The following is a 15,402-nucleotide window of genomic DNA, read 5'->3' as shown; positions in this document are numbered from 1 at the left end:
TCAGATTTAAGGGATACTTACGCCCATAAGCTTCACGAGCAGCTCTTGACAGCAGAATGCTCAGCAGATGAGTCACCTGTTTAGTGATGATGTACTCCTATATCTCACATATATGCCATAGCAATGTCACCACACTCCTTGGTTAAGAGGACAACCAACCCATATGGCACACAACGACCTCCACTCGATAAATATCATTATCCTATAATGACGTATCATTTAGTCGCAAATATGTTTAAGAACTATACAATAAATTTTTTCTTTATCGATCACTAATATAGTTTTAAGGACTTCATCACAACACAAGAGTTCTACAAAAAAGATGCAACTTTCTGATGAATAATGCCAAAATAACTTTCATTTATCAATCAATAATTCATATATAAAAAGACTCAATCATCATACGATTGATTTTAGAATATATTTTTCAACAACTCCTACTTGGACTAAAGATAATCGGGGTAGTATATTATACCCATCTTTCATTTGAAATCATCGAACTCTTTGATCCTGAGAGCTTTAGTGAAGGGGTTGGCTAAGTTCTCCTTTTCATCGATCTTCTGAAGTTCGACATCATCTCGGTTCATGACCTCTCATACCAGGTGATAGCAGCATAGAATATGCTTGATGCGCTGGTATAACTTTGGTTCTTTCGCCTGAGCTATGGCACTAGAGCTGTCATAATACAGTAGGACAGGGCCATCAATAGAAGGTATAACTCCTAGCTCGATGATGAATTTTTGCAACCACACTGCCTCCTTTGCAGCATCTGATGCAGCATTGTATTTCGCTTCGCATACAGAATCGGCCATCATATGTTGCTTAAAATTTTTTTAGCAAACAGCTCCTCCATTCAAGGTAAATACGTAGCCCAATATGCTTTTGCTGTCATTACAATCTGATTGAAAATTAGAATCAGTATATCTCACAAATTTCAGATCAGTGTCTCTATAGATAGGCCATTGGTCTTTAGTATTTCTCAAATACTTAAAGGTTGCCTTCACAACCTTCCAATAATTTTTACCTGGATCAAACTAGTACCTACTCACTACCCCTAGTGAATAAGCCACATCCGGCCTCGTACACGTCATGGCGTACATAATAGATCCCACTATCAAAACATATGGTATTTTACTCATACGCTCTCTCTCCTTAAGGATTGTTGGACAATCCTTCTTGGAGAGAGTAATTCCATAGCCTATCGGAAGATAGTCTTTCTTAAAATTTTTCATATTGAACCACTTCAACATGATATCAGTGTACGTGGATTGAGACAATCCATGCAACCTTCTAGATCTATCTTTATAGATCTTCATTCCTAAGATGTAGGATGCTTCTCCCAAGTCCTTCATGGAGAATTGTGATGATAACCACAGCTTCACACTCTACAAAGTTGGGATGTCATTTTCTACTAACAATATGTCATTCACGTACAGTATAAGAAAGATAACAACAGAATCTGTAGCCCATTTATAGATGCAAGGCTCTTCTCTGTTCCTAATGAAGCCATACGTTTTAATCACCTTATCAAAATACATGTTCTAACTCCTAGATACCTACTTAAGTCTATAAATAGACCTTTTTAGCTTGCACACTTTCGATTCATCTGTGGACGTGAATCTTTTAGGCTGTATCATATGCACCTTTTCTTCCAGCTCTCCATTAAGGAAAGCAGTTTTGACGTCTATTTACCAAATCTCATAATCTAAGTATGCAGCTATAGTAAGCATAATTCGAATGGACTTGAGCATTGTCAAAGGAGAGAACATCTCATTATAATCAATACCATAATGCTGTCGGTAACCCTTGACAACTAGATGGACATTATAGGCCCCTACCTTTCCGTCTGCTCCTCTTTTCCTCTTGAAAATCTACTTGCACCTTATAGATATTATCCCTTCAAACAAATCAATTAGTGTCCATACACCATTGATCTCCATGGACTCCATCTCGGACTTCATGATCTCGAGCCATTTCTGAGAGTCAGGCCTTTGCATGGCTTCCATATAGGTGATCAGATCCTCATCGTTCTCATCAAGTTTGATGGAATCACCATTCTAGATCAAAAAATCATAGTATCTATCTGGCTGATGCGGTACTCTATCGAATCTCCTTAATGGGGCCTCTACTGGCTTCGGATTCAATTCTCTAATCAAATCCAATTCTGTGTATGTCGGTCTTTCCACCTCTTGAACTTCACTAAGTTTAATTTTATAGGCATTAGCTCCTTCTCTAAGGAACTCTTTTTTCAAAAAGACTGCCCTGCTGCTGACAAACACTTTTTGCTCTGCAGCAAGGTAGAAGTAGTACCCTTTAGTTTCTTTTGGATATCTAACAAAAAGCATTTATCAGACTTAAGTTCAAGCTTATCTGTCTTTAAATGCTTTTCATAAGCTGGACATTCTCAAATCTTAAGATGTGAGAGCACCGACTTACGCCCAATCCATATCTTATACAAGGTTTTATCGACAGACTTACTCGACACTTTATTCAAAATGTAGCAAGCAGTTTCTAGAACATACCCTCAAAAAAAGATTGCCAAACTCACAAAACCCATCATAGATCAGATCATGTCTCACAAGATTTGATTCCTCCTTTCTGACATCCCGTTATGTTGTGGTGTTCCAAAAGGGATCCACTATGAGAGAATTCTATTCTCTTCTAGATATGTCAGGAAGTCATTGATGAGGTATTCACCATCTCAGTCTGACCGAAGGATCTTAATACTCTTTTTAGTCTATTTCTTTACTTCAATATGGAATCATTTGAATATTTCAAATAATTCTGATTTATGCTTCATAAGATAGACATACCCATACCTCGATAGGTCATCTGTAAATATAATAAAGTAGTAGTATCTTTCTTTAGCACTGATGTTCATAGGTCCATATACATCAGTATGTATTAGACCTAGAACATCGTTGTTTCTTTTATTTTTTTTCTTAAAAGGTGACTTAGTTATCTTACCAAGCAGATAGGATTCACAGGTAGGTAATGATTTATAATCATCTATTTCAAGGATATGCTCCTTGATTAACTTATCGATCCTATTCTTGTTCACATGACCAAGCCTACAATGCCAAAAGTAGGATTCATCGATATTATCTAATTTAGGATATTTAATGAATGTAAATATTACACCAATAGGCCGTGATATTGTATATATGCTATGTCTTAATTGTCTTCATATACTTATAGTATCATTCATAATGATATCACAAAAATCATCCTTTATTATAAACTTAAAATCAAATTTAACCAAAAGGCCTACAGAGATGATATTCATCAAAAAGGAAGGACAATAATGATAATTATCTAACATGACACTACTGAACTCGAAGACAAGCTGCAAAATTTTTAAAGTCAAGACTGGAACAAGGCTTCCAACTCCAATATTCAGGAATTGCTCGTCCTCTTGAAACTTTCTACTTACCTGCAGTCCCTACAATGAATTACAAATATTAATCGAACTTTCGATATTCAATATCCAGGTAGTAGTATCACAAATAGAAAAAATATAAGGAGTTATCATATAAGTACCTTGTGAAGCAACCATTTGCTTCTTTTTCTTGTTCTTAGGTTTGTTCGGATCAAGGGTAGCTATATAAGCAGGATAATTTCTTTTTCAATGACCCAACTTTTTACAGAAGAAACATTCCACCGAGCCCTTGTTGACTTTTGACGTTTTGCTCTGCTTAGGATCGGCAGCATGAGTTTTCTACACCTTGTTCTTCTTTCCTCTCTTAGAGGATCGACGGCCTGTAGATGAACCTCCCACAACATGCACTGGCTCCTTCTAGAGTTGATGGTCCTTCTCAAAAATCTGTAGTAATCCTAGTAAACCATAGTAGTTCACTACAGGCTTCGTCATTCTGTAATGACTAAGAAAGGATAGGTAGAATCTTGGTAGCGAGTTAAGGATAGTATCCTTGCTTAACTGTTCACGCAACGAAAAGCCAAGTTTGCTCAGGCATTCAATCTACTCAATCATGTACAATATATGATCGATGACTAAAGTTCTCTCTCACATACGGGTATTGAATACTACGTAGAAAGTTTTATATCTCTTCACATCCTCAGGGGTGCCGAAGGACTCATTCGATATTTGAATGATCTCCTCTGGCTATGCATCCTCGAACTTACGACTAAGTTCATCATTCATCGCTACCCTCATCACACAACGTATAGTCATACAGTCATTGAGCCACTTTATGTAAGTATCTCTCGCAGCACAAGGAGCATTGGTAGTAGGTTCTTCAGGTGCCTCATCCGTAAGGATGTATAGAATCCTCTTGTACTTTAAAATAATCTTCAACTTTCGATACCAGCTATCGAAGTTGGGTTCGATGAGCTTGTTACTGTCTAACAGCGAATGGAGGGATAGTGTGTTGGCCATAGCTGAAAAAAAATAAAAATCTATTAGTATATGAATTATTTTAATTCCAAAGATATGGACTTTAGTCTAAAGGTTCTCCCACTATTTTTTATGAATTCGTAGCCTCTACCTCCAACTCAAAAAATTACATTAATTTCTTAGTGGGTACTAAAATCTACACGGACTGCATTCGGACCCGAGTGTGGCTCGACCAATCTTAGTGCATCCATGAGTAGGTTCATAACCAATTATTTCTTCAAATAACTTTTAGCAATTAGATTTTGCCCCAGACCTCCCTTCAGCAGGCATGTGGTGCCTCCACTAAAAATCCTGATTAGGTCTAACTACTAACATGACGATACCAAGTGCATCCAACAAATGGATATCCAGGCCTGAGTGTGGCTCGGCCAATCGAAGCATTGATCTGAAGGTATAATAGGGTGGTCATATGATGGATGATATTTCTAATACTTAATAGACACCAGGTGTGTGGTGCCTCTAATGCCTATTTGGAATACTAAACTCATTATCACGCACCTTAATGGGAAGCTATGAATAAGTTTCTCTATAACTGTATCATTTTTGTTGGAAAATATATCTTAAAAGTCAATCATCAACCTGTTGATGGTTGAGCAACCTTGTATTGTAATTGATTTGTTAATAAATAAAATATATTTTTGGTATTTTCATCATAAATTTTTATCTTCCAATGAACTGCATTGTTGTGATGAAGTCCTTATGACTATTTAGGTTCGATAAAGAGAAGATTTATCGATTAGTCCTTAAAACTGTTCACGATCAAATGATGGACTGTTAATAAGGACGACAGCTTCTATCAAGCATAGATCGCTGTAGGCCATGTGGGTTGGTTGTCCTCTTAACCAAGGAGTTTGAAGACACTGGTATGGCATACAGGTGAGATGTAAGGGTACATCATCATTGAACGTGACCAACTCCAGAGCATTCTACTATCAAGAATATCTCTGATGGAATATAGATATAAGTATCCCTTAGACCTGAGATCGTCTCAGTGACTTACAAGCAACTCACTGTGCTTTGGTACTGGACTAACTGAATTTTTAATTCAGTGACGGAAGGCTTCTGGGCATAGTCAAGTACTTGCGAAGTCAGAGTGTGATCGAGATGAGATTGACCACCCCAAGAGTTGGAGAAGAATGAGTCACTGTATTTCAATTTAGCAAAACCTTGGCCAGGATAATCCATCAAATAGATTTGATATTTTGAAATACAATATGGACAACCTGATCAGAGTTGATAGTTGAACTCTGAGGTGTCCTATGAGTATTTTGGTCAAGAGGATGAATTATATGAAAACTATATCCGTATGGGTTCTAAGGATGTTGTTCTACATATTCGACCTATCCGATCGTCGGGTACCATTGCTAGATGGTCACTTCGATTGGTATGAAAATTTATTTCTGTGCTACTGACTTAGGTTCGAACCTATGAGGTCACACACATTAGAGTTCATGATCCGATCGGATGGTTGATCAATGATTAAGAATCGTTCTAGGGTTAAACGATCAATACGATTGACATTTAACCTAGTGCAAGTGTTGCAGGAGGATCAATTAGCAATTTGATTGTTAATTAGCTTAATTTGATTAAATCAATAGGCTGAGATTAAGTCTAATTGAATATGATTTAATTAGATTTATTTTAGGCTATATTGGATCAAGTCCAATTGATTTATTGGATAAGCCAAGTGCAAAAAAAAACTAATCCTAGTTCAATTAGGACTTGGGTCAACCTAATTTCTAATTCGATTAAAAAATTAAATTAGATTTAAATCTAATTTAATCTGATTAAATTAAATTTTTAATTGGGTTAAGACCTATTTTAATTGGATTGATTTGGTTTTGGTTTGATTTGGTTTGAGAAACCAAATTTGAACAAGTTATAGATTGAATCCTAGTAAGACTAGGATTCCACCTTGCGCCACCTTAGCGCCCCACGCCCACTCTCTCTTATTTTATATGACAAAACCTTCTCTCGCAGGCCTTCATACATGCCCAAAGCTTTCCTCTCTTTCTCTCTTACATGGAATGTGGTTGTGGACCAAGTCAAAGTAGGAATTAGTTTGGATTTCAAATTCTATAAGATAGAATTTTAGGAAACCAAAACTCTTTCTTTATAGCACTGATTTTATCTAGATTTTTTATAAAATTTTTATAACTTTTATGGCATATATTGTGCACCCTTTGCTAGTGGTCCATGGTAGAAAAAGGAGGAGGCACCCAAGAGTTGGGCACCACTTGTCTTGCCCTATTTGAATTTTTCTTGACTAGGTATTTGACCTAGACAAGGATTCTTCATATCTCATTATTTAAGATAAATTTTTTCTTGAAATTTTTGTGAATTATAGAGCATTGAGAGATCTTTGAGGTGTGTGAAAATCAAGAAGAAAGAGTGTTGGGACTTGAAGATATAATAGACACAAAACTATATGTTTGGATTAGAGCAAAAAGAAGAAGAAGAGGGTCTTCTTCTAGGGTTGCTGTGTTCTCCTCTTCCCTTCCTCCATCTGTGAGTTTTCTGAGAGTGTCTCACATCTAAAACTCCTTCTCCTACTTCTCATCTTTGAAAGAGTCTAAATCAAGAAGAAGGAGGCATCTGATCGACCATCGAAGAAGGATCAGCACAGTACTAGCATACTATGCTAATTTTCTGGATCAGGACTTTTGATCGCGATTCGTGGGCTCGTGTGGATGACTCTTAGAGATCAGACACATGTGCAGCTCGCAACATCATCCTCAAGTCCAGATCATCAAAGTTAGAATATCTAACTTGCAAGGTAATAGATCTGATCTATTATATTTTACATACATTAGATGTAGTATAGAAACATGTTGATATGATCAACATGTAGTTCTTGCTCTTTATATTTTAATTTTTGATTTAATATCATGTAATAATCATGTAATAAGATCTTAGATCTAAAAAGTCTCTGATTTTATAAGATAAATTTTGATTTATTTTAGTCTTCCGCTGTCTGATCTTGAAAAAGTTTCAAGATCTAACCCTGAAACTCTAGATCTGGTTCCTTCAATTTTATGGACCTAATAATTTAGAAGATTTGATTTATACTGATTTCAGAATAAGAGAAGAGGTTGACCTAAAGGTTGTAAATTCTTCCACTGACTTCACCAAATCATGCAGAGAATTAAATACAAGCTGGTCTAAAGATACCTAAATCAGTAATACTAATTAACCTTGATGGCATGGGTCTGCTTAAATAGACTAGTGATCTGATCAAAATACAATCCACCATGTTGGCCATGTAAGTAAGATCAATGGGAGGAATGTGCCATTAACTCATCGTAGATGCATCTAGATGAGTAGTTTCTAATTAAAAACTACTTGATCGAATCTGCCAGACTTACCTTAAACACCAACTAGTTAATTAGTTTCGATTTGTTTCATCGAAAGATTCGGACTCAACCATCGAGCCCTGATCATGATCCATTTATTAAGATCAAAAATATGAACTTGATCAAACTTCAATTATTGAGATTGATCTAGAAAAATTCTGACCTAATCTAATTCAATACTTGATTAGATTTAATCAATTTTTTTAATAAATCTATATTTTTTAATAAATCTATATTTAATAAATCTTAAGTTTAACTCATTAAAAAGATCTGATTCATGTTAATCTATAGCCTATCGATTTATGTGGTATCTTAATGATCTTTCATTCTCAAATATAGATCGTTTAAACTTAATTCAAAATTAAGTATGTGAAATATGTGTTTCAATTTTTATAATATATTTAATAATTAAACATACATAGATATGATCTAAACTTCATACATACATCTCATACATCATGATAATTTTTAGATCAATATCGATTACATTTAATGTAATATGTTATTCAGATTCTAAAATAATTTTATATCTAAATTTATCTTAATGTAATGAATCATAAATCATTTTAGATCTAATCTAAATATATTTATGATCAAAATAATTCATAAAATCTGTTCACTTTTCTTCTTCATGAAATCGGATCACAATGACACTCCTACACGTCATAAGAGAACCCATCGAATGGACAAGAAAGAGAGATTAATCTCTTCAATCTCTTATGACCAGATGGTCTAGTGATCTCATCAATCTAAATATTGGACTACTAAGATCTGAAACCTAATTTTATATATAATCACATCAATATATAATTTTGATAAAATAGTTTATATCATGAACATGTCCTTGATCTTATCAATCACATTCTTCATCAAATCTAATGAGATTTGATGCATCACATGTAGGAACCAGATCTAGGGTTTCAGGGTTAGATCTTGAAACTTTTTCAAGATCATACAGCGGAAGACTAAAATAAATCAAAATTTATTTTCTAAAATCAGAGAATCCTTAGATATAAGATCCTATTACATGATTATTACATAGCATTAAATCAAAAATTAAAATATATAAGTATAGCATGAACTACATATTGATCATATCAATATGTTTCTATACCACATCTAATGTATGTATTAAACAATAGATCAGATCTATTACCTTGCAAGTTAGACGCTCTAACCTCGCTGATCCGGGCTTAAGGATGATGTTGCAAGCCGCACATGCATCCGACCTCTAGGAGTCATCCACACGAGCCCACGAATCTCGATCAGAAGTCCTGCTTCAGGAAATCAGCACAGTATGCTAGTACTGCGCTGATCCTTCTTTGATGGTTGATCAGGTGCCTCCTTCTTCTTGATTTAGACTCTTCCAAAGATGGAAAGTAAAAAGAGGAGTTTCAGATCTGAGATGCTCTCAGGAAACTCAAGATGGAGGGAGGAAAGATATGAAAACAAAAAACCCTAGAAGAAGACCCTCTTCTTCTTCACATTTTTCTCTCTAGACACCCTAACTTGTGTCTTTTATATCTCCACGAACCAAAAGTCTTTCTCTCTAATTTTTGGATGGCTCAAAGGTCTCTCAAATCTCTGTCTTCTTCAAAAATTTTACAAAGAAACTCATTTTATACAGAGAGATATGATAGAGTCCTTGTCTAGGTCAAATACCTAGTCAAGGCTTATCCAAACATGGCAAGTTAAGGGGCGCCCAACTCTTGAGCACCTCCTCCATATTTTTGTGCATGGATCACCAGAAAAGGGTGCACAATATGTACCCTAAAAGTCACAAAAATTCTAAAAAAAATTTGAATAAATTCGGTGCAAAATTGAAAGAGTTTTGGATTTCTAAAACTCTATCTCATAGAATTCGAAATCCAAACTTATTCCTTTTTTATTTGATCCAAAACACCTTCCATGTAAGAAAGAAGAGAGAAAACCTTTTGTGAACATGGGAGAGACCTGGGAGAGGGCTTTTGTCACACAAAATAAGTGGAGATTGGCGTTGAATAAGAGAGAGGGCGTGGGGAAGGCTTATGTGGCGCAAGGTGGAATCCTAGTCTTATTAGGATTCTATCTTATGACTTGTTTTAATTTGGTTTCCCAAACCAAATCAAACCAAAATTAGATCAACCTAATTAAAATAGGTCTTAACCCAATTAAGAACCTAATTTAATCAGATTAAATTAGATTTAAATCTGATTTAATTTTTTAATCAAATTAGAAACTAGATTGACCCAAGTCCTAGTTGAACTAGGACTAGTTTTTCCTTGCACTTGGCTTATCCAATAAACCAATTGGACTTGATCCAATCAAGCTCAAAATAAATTTAATTAAATCATATTTAATTAGACTTAATCTCAGCCCATTGGCTTAATCAAATTAAGCCAATTAGTAATCAAATTGCTAATCGATCCTCCTGCAATACTTGCACTAGGTTAAATGTCAATCGTATTGATCATTTAACCCTAGAACGATTCTTAATCATTGATCAACCATCCGATCGGATCATGAACTCTAATGTGTGTGACCTCATAGGTCCGAACCTAAGCTGGTAGCACAGGAATAAATTTTTGTACCAATCGAAGTGACCATCTAGCAATGGTATCCGACGATCGGATAGGTCGAATGTGTAGAACAACATCCTTAGAACCCATGCGGATATAGTTTTCATATAATTCATCCCCTTGACCAAAATGATCATATGATACCCCAGAGTTCAACTGTCAACTCTGATTAGGTTGTCCACATTGTATTTCAAAATATCAAATCCATCTGATGGATTATCCTGGTCAAGATTTTGCTAAATTGAAATACAGCGACTCATTCTTCTCCAACTCTTGGAGTGGTCAATCCCATCTCGATCACACTCTAACTTTGCAAGTACTTGACTGTGCCCAGAAGCCTTCCATCCCTGAATTAAAAATTCAGTTAGTCCAGTACCAAAGCACAGTGAGTTGCTTGCAAGTCACTGAGGCGATCTCAGGTCTAAGGGACACTTATACCTATATCCCATCAGAGACATTCTCGACAGCAGAATACTCTGGAGTTGGTCACGTTCAATGACAATGTACCCTTACATCTCACCTGTATGCCATACCAGTGTCTCCACACTCCTTGGTTAAGAGGACAACCAACCCATATGGCCTACAGCGACCTATGCTCGATAGAAGCTGTCGTCCTTATTAACAGCTTATCATTTGGTCGTGAACAGTTTTAAAGACTAATCGATAAATCCTCTCTTTATCGAACTTAAATAGTCCTAAGGACTTCATCATAACAACGGAGTTCATTAGAAGATGAAAGCTTATGATGAAAATGCCAAATATATTTTATTTATTAATAAATCAATTACAATACTTGGTTGCTCAACCGTCAACAGCTTGACGATTGGCTTTTTGGGATACATTTTCCAACAACTCCCACCTGTCCTAAAGTCACTCGGCACAGTATCTAATACCCATCTTTGACATGTGGTTGTCGAACTCCTTTATCGCCAGGGCTTTAGTGAAGGGGTCGGCTAGGTTCTCCTTTTCGTTGATCTTCTGAAGGTCGACGTCACCTCGATCCACGATCTCCCGGACCAGGTGGAAGCGGTGCAAGATGTGCTTCGTCCGCTGATGTGCTTTGGGTTCCTTCGCCTGAGCTATGGCACCAGTGCTGTCGCAATAGAGCAGGACTGGACCATCGAGGGAGGGTGCTACTCCGAGCTCGTTGATGAATTTCCTCAGCCACACAGCTTCCTTCGCGGCATCCGATGCTGCGATGTACTCTACTTCACAAACAGAGTCTGCCACAGTATGCTGCTTGGAACTCTTCCAACAGATGGCTCCATCATTCAGAGTAAAGATATAACCCGACATGCTCCTGCTGTCATCATGGTCAGATTGAAAGCTAGAGTCTGTGAACCCCACAAGTTTCAGATCTGACTTGCCATAAACCAACCATTGGTCCTTAGTATTTCTCAAATACTTAAGGATGGCTTTAACCACTTTCCAGTGATTTTCTCCAGGATTAGATTGGTATCTACTCACTACTCCTAGTAAGTATGCCACATCTGATTTTGTACATGTTATGGCATACATGATAGATCCCACGGCTGAAGCATATGGAACTCTACTCATACGCTCTCTCTCTTCAGGAGTTGTCGGACAATCTTTTTTAGAGAGAGAAATTTCTTGGCCTATCGGTAGATAGCCCTTCTTGGAATCTCCATGCTGAACCTCTTCAGCACAGTATCTATGTACATGGACTGGGATAACACAAGCATCCTTTTAGATCTATCCCTATAGATCTTCATCCCTAGGATGTAGGATGCTTCACCCAAGTCCTTCATGGAGAACTGTGATGACAACCAAACTTTTATTCCCTGTAGTGCGGGGATGTCATTCCCGATTAAGAGAATGTCATCCACGTACAAGATAAGAAATACCACAACTGGACCATTTGCCCATTTATAGATGCAGGGCTCTTCTCCATTCTTAATGAAGCCATACGTTTTGATCACCTTATCAAAACACATGTTCCAACTCCGAGAAGCTTGCTTCAATCCATAAATGGATCTCTGAAGCTTGCACACCTTGGACTCATCTATGGATGTAAATCTCTCAGGTTGTATCATATACACCTCTTCGGTCAGCTCTCCATTCAGGAAAGCTGTCTTTACATCCATCTGCCAGATCTCATAATCCATATGGGCAACTATTGCTAGCATTATCCGAATAGATTTGAGCATTACCACAGGAGAAAATATCTCATCATAGTCAATACCATAACGTTGACGATACCCCTTGGCAACCAGACGGACTTTATAGGTCTCCACCTTTCCGTCTGCGCCCCTCTTCCTTTTGAAGACCTATTTACACCCAATGGGTTTAACCCCTTCAGGTGGGTCAACCAATGTCCATACATCGTTGACCTTCATGGACTCCATTTCGAATTTTATGGCTTCAAGCCATTTCTCGAAATCAGGTCTCTGCATTGCATCCATATAGGTGATCGGATCCTTATTATTCTTATCAAGTTCGATGGGATCACCATCCCGGACCAAGAAATCGTAGTATCTGTCTGGCTGACGCGGTACTCTACCGGATCGCCTTAATGGTGCAGGTATATTGGGCTCCAGATCTGATCTAATCATATCCGACTCAGGTTCAGCTATTGGTGTCGGTCCTTCTACCTGTTGAACTTCATCAAGTTCAACCTTAGAGGCAACGGTTCCTTCACCAAAAAACTTCTTTTCTAAAAAGATTGCCTTAAGGCTGACGAACACCTTTTGTTCATCGGTATGGTAGAAAAAATATCCTTTTATCTCTTTGGGGTACCCTATGAATGAGCGTTTGTCAGACCTAGGTCCAAGTTTGTCTGTGACTAATCGTTTGATATAGGCCGGGCACCCCCAGACCCAAAGGTGTGAAAGTACTGGCTTACGCCCTGTCCATATCTCATATGGAGTCTTAATTACAGACTTACTTGGAACCCTATTTAACAGATAACAGGCCGATTCGAGTGCGTATCCCCAGAAAGATATCGGCAAGCTAGCAAAACCCATCATGGATCGGATCATGTCTAACAGAGTCTGATTCCTCCTTTCAGACACACCATTATGCTGTGGTGTTCCTGGAGGAGTTCGTTGGGAGAGAATCTCATTCTCTTCTAGATATGTGAGAAACTCACTGAAAAGGTATTCTCCTCCTCGATCAAATTGAAGAGTTTTAATACTCTTCTCAGTTTGTTTTTCTACTTCACTTCGGAATCGTTTGAACATTTCAAATGAATCCGACTTATGTTTCATCAGATAGACAAATCCATATCGGGATAGGTCATCCGAGAAAGTTATGAAGTAGAAATATCCACCTCTAGCACTGGTGCTCATGGGCCCGCATACATCAGTATGTATTAGGCCCAAGAGCTCAGTAGCTCTCTCACCTTTTTCAGTAAAAGGTGACTTGGTCATTTTACCAAGAAGATAGGACTCACAGGTTGGAAGTGATTCACAATCACTGACTTCGAAGATTTTCTCTTGAGTCAACCTGTTTATTCTGTTCTTGTTTATATGACCTAGCCTACAGTGCCATAAGTAGATATCTGACACACTATCTAATCTAGGGTGCTTGCCAGTTGAATAGACTCTTATCAGGCTTAATCTTTTTGGTCTGGCTCTGCACTGATGTCCCAACCTGAACTTGCACCTTCTTCACTTTCTTCTTCTTGTTCTTCTTCCCTTTCTTAAAGGGTCAAGAACCAGAAGACGAACCTCCCACTAAGTTCACCGACTCCTTGAGGAGTTGGTGATCCTTCTCAAAGTTCTGAAGCAACCCCAGTAACCCATGGTAGTTTACTTCAGGCTTTGTCATTCTATAATGAGTGAGGAATGGGAGATAAGACTTGGGCAGCGAGTTCAGTATTGCATCTTTCCCAAGCTGTTCATGCAAGGAAAAGCCGAGCTTGCTCAATCGTTCCATAAGCTCGATCATATACAATACATGATCAGTGATAGAGGCACCATCCCACATTTTGACGTTGAAGATGGCACAACTAGTCTTGTGCCTCTCCACGTCATCGAGTGTGCCAAAGGCATCCTCCAACACTTGAAGCATGTCCTTTGGCTGAGCCATCTCGAATCTACGACTGAACTCGTCGCTCATGGCAGCCAGCATGATACAGCGCACCGTGATCCGGTAATTGAGCCACTTCTGGTAAGTATCTCTGACTGTTCCACGTGCATTGACAGCTGGCTCCTCAGGTGCAGGATCCATTCTCACATATAGGATCCGTTCATGCTCCAGGACTATCTTCAACTTTCGGTACCAGCTACCGAAGTTGGATCCCACCAACTTATCATTATCCAACAATGATCGGAAAGTGGCCATATTTACACAAAGGAGAACCATAACCTAATTAGTAATTGATTCATTAAACCTAAAGATTTGGACTTTAATCAAAAAGTTTCTCCCACTATTTTATTCGAATTGGTAGCCTCTACCTCCAACTCGAGGAATTACCCTAATTCCTTAGCGAGTACTAGAATCCACTTAGACTGCACACAAGCCCAACTTTGGTTGGTCAACCCATGTACATCTAAGGGTAGGTTCATAACCAATTATTTCTCTAAATAATTTCTAGTAATTTTAATTTTGCCCCAGAAACCTAATCAGTAGGCTTTGACCTCCACTGTAAGGATCTGGTTAGGTCCAACCATTAACATGATCATACTTGGTGTATCTAACCAACGAATGATTAAGCCCAACTTTGGTTGGCTCACCTAACCACCATTAGAGAGACACTTCCAAGTCGTCATATGATGAGTGATAATTCCATTAGTCAACAAGCACCAGGCCTTTGGATCTGCAATAATTATTGAGTTAATGGACTCATTATCAAACACCTTAATGGGAGGCTATGACTCAGTTATCTTCATAACTTTATCATTTTAAGGACCTAATAATTTTAGAGGATTTAAATAATTTAGAGGATGAGGTCAGATGAACCAGCTTATCATGATCCTCCCACTGGCTTCACCAAGTCAGCTTAAGGGAGACCATTAAAAGGGCTAGTCTAGGAGCACCTAAATCAGTCACACTGATTTACCTAGCTGACATGGGTCAGCTCGAATAGTCAAGTGATCCGATCAAAACATAATTT

Source organism: Elaeis guineensis, chromosome 1 (assembly GCF_000442705.2).
Source record: "Elaeis guineensis isolate ETL-2024a chromosome 1, EG11, whole genome shotgun sequence".
Lineage (NCBI taxonomy): Eukaryota > Viridiplantae > Streptophyta > Magnoliopsida > Arecales > Arecaceae > Elaeis > Elaeis guineensis.
This window is presented reverse-complemented; position numbering follows the sequence as displayed.